Raw genomic sequence first — 6,742 nt, 5'->3', positions numbered from 1 at the left:
ATAGGAAACTCCAATGATACAACAAATTTTTGATAGTTCCATTTTTTTTACAATTAAGGTTTTATTGTAGTCAGTCACATATAACAAAATTTAACATTTTAAACAGTCTTTAGATGTATATTTCAGTGGGATTAATATATTTTTTCATGCAAAGAAAGAGTTACTATATTTAGTATTTTAGACATTAAAATAAACAAAGATTGGAAACATGACGATTAAAAGCACAACTTGTTAAACATATTTGCAAACCTTACAGTTTAGAAAATTTAATTACTGTAATCTGAGAAATAATTATAATTAACAAAACAAAAGTTCTGTTATTTGGTCAAAAATATGTGTGCTGAGAAGAAATTCCAGTCTGCACTCAGATGATGTCCTTATGGAGCTCAATGGCTCTACATAGCATTTCTCAGACTGACCTTGGCTTTGCAGATTATAAAACTCAAGCTATGAACCATGACCTCATATAACTACATGACTCTCTTACTTTTTTATTAGATATATTTTTTATTTACATTTCAAATGTTTTCCCTTTCCTGGTTTCCTGTCCATAAGCTCCCTATCCCTCCCCCTCCCCCATACGGGTGTTCCCCCATCCACCCCCTTTGCTCCCCCCCCACATTTCTCTGCACTGGGGGTGCAACCTTGGCAGGACCAAGGTCTTCCCCTTCTACTGGTGCCCAAACGAGGATATTCCCTGCTATATATGCAACTGGAGCCCTGGTTAAGTCCATGTACAGTCTTTGAGTAGTGGTTTTGTCCCTGGAAGCTCTGGTTGGTTAGCATTGTTGTTCTTGTGGGGTTGTAGGCCCCTTTATCTCTTTCATCATTCCTCTAATTCCCCCAAAGGGGTTCCTGTTCTCAGTTCGGGGGTTTGCTGCTAGTGTTTACCTCTGTATTAGACATGCTCTGGTTGTGTCTCTCAGGAGACATGTATATCCTGTCCCTTTCAGCATGCACTTTTTAGCTTCATCAATCTTTTTTTTTTTTTTTTAGATTTTCTTAGTCTTTGCAATTCCTTTTTGTATATTAAGTCTTTTTTTTTATTAACTTGAGTATTTCTTATATACATTTCGAGTGTTATTCCCTTTCCCGGTTTCCGGGCAAACATCCCCCTCCCCCCTCCCCTTCCTTATGGGTGTTCCCCTCCCAACCCTCCCCCCATTGCCGCCCTCCCCCCATAGACTAGTTCACTGGGGGTTCAGTCTTAGCAGGACCCAGGGCTTCCCCTTCCACTGGTGCTCTTACTAGGATATTCATTGCTACCTATGGGGTCAGAGTCCAGGGTCAGTCCATGTATAGTCTTTAGGTAGTGGCTTAGTCCCTAGAAGCTCTGGTTGCTTGGCATTGTTGTACTTTTGGGGTCTCGAGCCCCTTCAAGCTCTTCCAGTTCTTTCTCTGATTCCTTCAATAGGGGACCTATTCTCAGTTCAGTGGTTTGCTGCTGGCATTCGCCTCTGTATTTGCTGTATTCTGGCTGTGTCTCTCAGGAGCGATCTACATCCGGCTCCTGTCGGTCTGCACTTCTTTGCTTCATCCATCTTGTCTAGTTTGGGTGGCTGAATATATATGGGCCACATGTGGGGCAGACTCTGAATGGCTGTTTCTTCTGTCTCTGCTCTAAACTTTACTTCCATGTCCCCTCCTATGGATATTTTTATTCCCCCTTTTAAGAAGGAGTGGAAGCATCCACATTTTTGTCATCATTCTTCTTGCCCTTCCTGTGGTCTGTGGATTGCATCTTGTTCAAGCTTTTGGGCTAATATGCACTTATCAATGAGTGCATATCAAGTGTGTTTTCTGTAATTGGGTTACCTCACTCAGTATGATATTTTCTAGTTCATTCCATTTGACTATGAATTTCCTGAAGTCATTGTTTCTGATTACTGAGTAATCCATTGTGTAGATGTACTACATTTTGAATCCATTCCTCTGTTAAAGGGCATCTGGGTTCTTTCCAGCTTCTGGCTATTATAAATAAGGCTGCGATGAACATAGTGGAGCATATGTCTTCGTTGTATGTTAGAGCATCTTTTGGGTATATGCCCAGGAGAGGTTTAGCTGGGTCCTCAGTAGTGCAGTATCCAATTTTCTGAGGATCCTCCAGAATGATTTTCAGAATGGTTGTACCAGTTTGCAGTCCCACCAACAATGGACGAGTGTTCCTCTTTCTCCACATATTGCCAGCATCTGCTGTCACCTGAGGTTTTTTTTTCCTACATCTTTATTAAATTGGGTATTTCTTATTTACATTGCAATTGTTATTACATTTCCATGTTTGAAGGCGAACATCCCCCTAGCTCCTCCACCTCCCCTTCTATATGGGTGTTCCCTTCCCCATCATCCTCCCATTACTACCCTCCCCTCAACAATCCCGTTCACTGGGCATTCTGTCTTGGCAAGACCAAGGGCTTCCCCTTCCACTGGTGCCCTTACTAGGCTATTCATTGCTACCTATGCAGTTGGAGCCCAGGGTCAGTCCATGTATAGTCTTTGGGTAGTGGCTTAGTCCCTGGAGGCTCTGGTTGTTTGGCATTGTTGTTCATAAGGGGTCTCAAGCCCCTTTAGCTCTTTCAGTTCTTTCTCTGATTCCTTCAACGGGGGTCCCGTTCCCGGTTCAGTGGTTTGCTGCTGGCATTCACCTATGTATTTGCCGTATTCTGACTGTGTCTCTCAGGAGAGATCTATATCCGGTTCCTGTCAGCCTGCACTTCTTTGCTTTATCCATCTTATCTAGTTTGGTGGCTGTATATGTATGGGCCACATGTGGGGCTGGCTCCGAATGGGTGTTCCTTCAGCCTCTGTTCTAAACTCTGCCTCCCTATTCCCTCCCAAGGGTATTCTTGTTCCCCTTTTAAAGAAGGAGTGAAGCATCTGCATTTTGGTCATCTGTCTTGAGTTTCATGTGTTATGTGCATCTAGCGTAATTCAAGCATTTGGGCTTATGAATGAGTGCATACCATGTGTGTTTTTCTGTGATTGGGTTAGCTCACTCAGGATATTTTCCAGTTCCATCCATTTGCGTACGAATTTCATAAACTCGTTGTTTTTGATAGCTGAGTAATATTCCATTATGGAGATGTAACACATTTTCTGTATCCATTCCTCTGTTGCAGGGCATCTGGGTTCTTTCCAGCATCTGGCTATTATAAATAAGGCTGCTATGAACATAGTGGAGCATGTGTCTTTTTTGTATGTTGGGGCATCTTTTGGGTATATGCCCAAGAGAGGTATAGCTGGGTCCAGGTAGTTCAATGTCCAATTTTCTGAGGAACCTCCAGACTGATTTCCAGAATGGTTGTACCAGTCTGCAATCCCACCAACAGTGGAAGGGTGTTCCTCTTTCTCCACATCCTCACCTGCATATGCTGTGGCCGGAGTTTTTATCTTAGCCATTCTGACTGCTTGGAGGTGGAATCTCAGGGTTGTTTTGAATTGCATTTCTCTGACAACTAAGGATGTTTGAACATTTCTTTTAGTTCCTGTTGGTAATTCGATATTCCTCAGCTGAGAATTTTTTTGTTTAGCACTGTACCCCATTTGTAATAGGGTTATTTGGCTCTCTAGAGTCTAACTTCTTGAATTCTTTGTATATTTTGGATATTAGCCCTGTATCAGATATAGGATTGGTAGAGATCTTTTCCCAATTTGTTGGTTGTCATTTTGTCCCAATGACAGTGTCTTTTGCCTTTATAGAAGCTTTGCAGTTTTATGAGGTCCCATTTGTCGATTCTTGATCTTACAGCATAAGCCATTGGTGTTGTGTTCAGGAAATTTTCCTCAGTGCCCATGTTTTCGAGAACTTTCTCCACATTTTTTCTATTAATTGGAGTGTATCTGATCCACTTGGACTTAAGCTTTGTACAAGGTAATAAGAATGGATTAATTTGTATTCTTCTACATGTTGACCTCCAGCTAAACCAGCACTATTTGTTGAAAATGCTATCTTTCTTTTATTGGATGGTTTTAGCTCCTTTGTCAAATATCAAGTGGCCATAGGTGTGTGGGTTCATTTCTGGGTCTTCAATTCTAATCCACTGGTCTATCTGCCTGTCTCTGTACCAATACCATACAGTTTTTATTACTATTGCTCTGTAATACAGCTTGAGGTCAGGATGGTGATTCCCCAGAAGCTCTTTTATTGTTGAGTATATATGTTGCTCGCATGGGTTTTTTTGTTATTCCAAATGAATTTGCAAATTGCTCTTTCTATCTCTATAAAGAATTGAGTAGGGATTTTAATGGATATTTCCTTGAATCTGTAGATTGCTTAAGGCAAAATGGCCATCTTTACTATATTAATCCTGCCAGTCCATGAGCATGAATGGGAGATCTTTCCATCCGCTGAGATCTTCCTCAATTTCTTTCTTCAGAGACTTGAAGTTCTTGTCATACGGATCTTTCACTTGCTTGGTTAAAGTCACACCAAAAGAGTTTATATTATTTGAGGTTATTGTGAATGATGTCATTTCCCTAATTAATTTATCAGCCTGTTTATCCTTTCAATATTCTTACTGATTTGTCTGAATTAATTTTATACCCAACCACTTTGCTGAAGGTGTTTGTCAGCTTTAGTAATTCTCTGGTGGAACTTTTGTGGTCACTTAACTATACTATCATATCATTTGCAAATAGTGATATTTTGACTTCTTCCCTTCCAATTTGTATCCCTTACACCTGCTTTCATTGTCTGATTGCTCTGGCTAGGATATTGAGTACTATATTGATTTAGTAGGGAGAGAGTGGGCAGCCTTGTCTAGTCCCTGATTTTAGTGGGATTGCTTCAAGTTTCTCTCCATTTAGTTTGATGTTGGCTACCTTTTTGCTGTATATGGCTTTTACTAAATTTAGGTGTGGGCATTGAATTCCTGATCTTTCCAGGACTTTTATCATGAAGGGATGTTGAATTTTGTCAAATGCTTTCTCAGCATCTAATGAAATGATCATGTGGTTCTTATCCTTGGAATTTGTTTATATAGTGGATTAAGTTGATGAATTTCTGTGTATTAAACCATCCCTGCATCTCTGGGATGCAGCCTACTTGATCATGGTGCATGATCCTTTTGATGTGTTCTCTTTTCCTGGGCTGGCATTTGTGTTCTCTTAGGGTCTATATGACATCTGTCCAGGATCTTCTGGCTTTCATGGTCTCTGGTGTGAAGTCTGGTGTAATTCTGATAGGTCTGCCTTTATATGTTACTTGACCTTTTTCCTTTACTGCTTTTAATATTCTTTCTTTTTTTGTGCAGTTGGTGTTTTGACTATTACGTGATAGGAGGTCCTTTTCTTCTGGTTCAATCTATTTGGAGTTCTGTAGGCTTCTTGTATGTTTATGGGCATCGCTTTTTTTAGGTTAGGGAAGTTTTCTTCTATAATTTTGTTGAATATATTTACTGGCCCTTTAAGTTGGGAGTCTTTAGTCTCTTCTATACCTATTATCCTTAGGTTTGATCTTCTCATTGTGTCCTGGATTTCCTGGATGCTTTAGGCAAAGAGCATTTTACCTTATCTTTGATAGTTGTGTTGATGTTTTCTATGATATCTTCTGCCCCTGAGAGTCTCTCTTCTATCTCTTGCATTCTGTTGGTGATGCTTGTACCTAGGACTCCTGGTCTCTTCCTTAAGTTTTCTATCTCCAGGGTTTTTTCCCTTTGTGCTTTCTTTATTGTTTCTATTTCCATTTTTAAGACTCAGAGTTGTTCCTCTCCATGGAAATCTTTAATAAAAGGTGAAAGATTTATATAATCTGAATAGAAACCAGCGTATCTATTTCCATTTTTAAATCCCAGACAGTTATGCTCAATTCCTTCACCTATTTGCTTGTGTTATCCTGTAATTCTTTCAGGGATTTTTGTGTTTCCTCTTTAAGGGTTTCTACTTGTTTACTTGTGTTGTCCTGCATTTCTTTAAGGGAGTTCTTTATGTTCTTCTTAAAGTCCTCCATCATTATCATAAAATGTGATTTTAAATCTAAATCTTGCTTTTCCAGTGTTTTTGGATATCCAGTATTTTCTTTGGTGGGAGACCTGGGCTCTTGGTTTCTGTTGCTTAGGTCCCTGTGCTTGCTTCTCACCATCGGGTTGTCTCTGGTGTTTGCTTGTCTTGCTGTTTCTGACAGTGGCCTGACCCTCCTGTCAGCCTCTGTGTCAGCACTCCTGTAGAACTATTTTCCCGTTTTCTTTCACCTGTTCCTGGGAACAGGTGCTCTGCTCTCAGGTGTGTAGGTGCTCCTGGTGACTGTCTTTCAACTAGGTGAGGGCAGGAATCAGATGGTCCTGCGCCTGACTGCTCTTTGGTCCTTGCACCCAGGGTGCACAGCTGGCACTAGGTGATTCCCTCTTGGGTCGGGAATGGGAACCGAGGTTAGTCTCCTCTGATTTATCAGGAGTGTCCGCACTTCTGGGGGTCCAGCTCTCTTCCCCAAGGGATTTGGGTGCAGAGAGCTGTTTGACCAGTTCACTTCAGTTCTGGGCACAGACCAGAACCACATATACCTACAACTGACTGATCCTATATTCCTGTTCCAGAGCACTATCCAATTTCCTCTTGGACCAGGGATGTTTGCAGAGGTGGGCAGACGTGGCAGTCTGTCATGCAGTCTCAAGATGGTCTGTACTTCTGAGTGCCCTCTTCCCCAAAGTATTTGGGTCTTGTTCCTTAATTTTATCAACAGTTATATTTACTACTATTCTATATTTTTAAATTAATCACTTAAAAGCATTTAATCTGATAGTGTTCTTGA

The 6,742-nt window shown here is 40.8% G+C and overlaps 1 pseudogene; it reads right to left on the bottom strand.

The window, feature by feature from the left end:
- Positions 1 to 5,679: 5,679 nt before the first annotated feature.
- LOC120095804 (U5 spliceosomal RNA) lies at positions 5,680 to 5,766 on the bottom strand (annotated as a pseudogene).
- Positions 5,767 to 6,742: the final 976 nt, after the last annotated feature.

This window comes from Rattus norvegicus, chromosome 11, assembly GCF_021556685.1.
Source record: "Rattus norvegicus strain SHRSP/BbbUtx chromosome 11, alternate assembly SHRSP_T2T, whole genome shotgun sequence".
NCBI classification, from domain to species: Eukaryota; Metazoa; Chordata; class Mammalia; order Rodentia; family Muridae; genus Rattus; species Rattus norvegicus.
The sequence above is the reverse complement of the archived record's forward strand: the minus strand, read 5'-3'. Positions and strand labels throughout refer to the sequence as shown.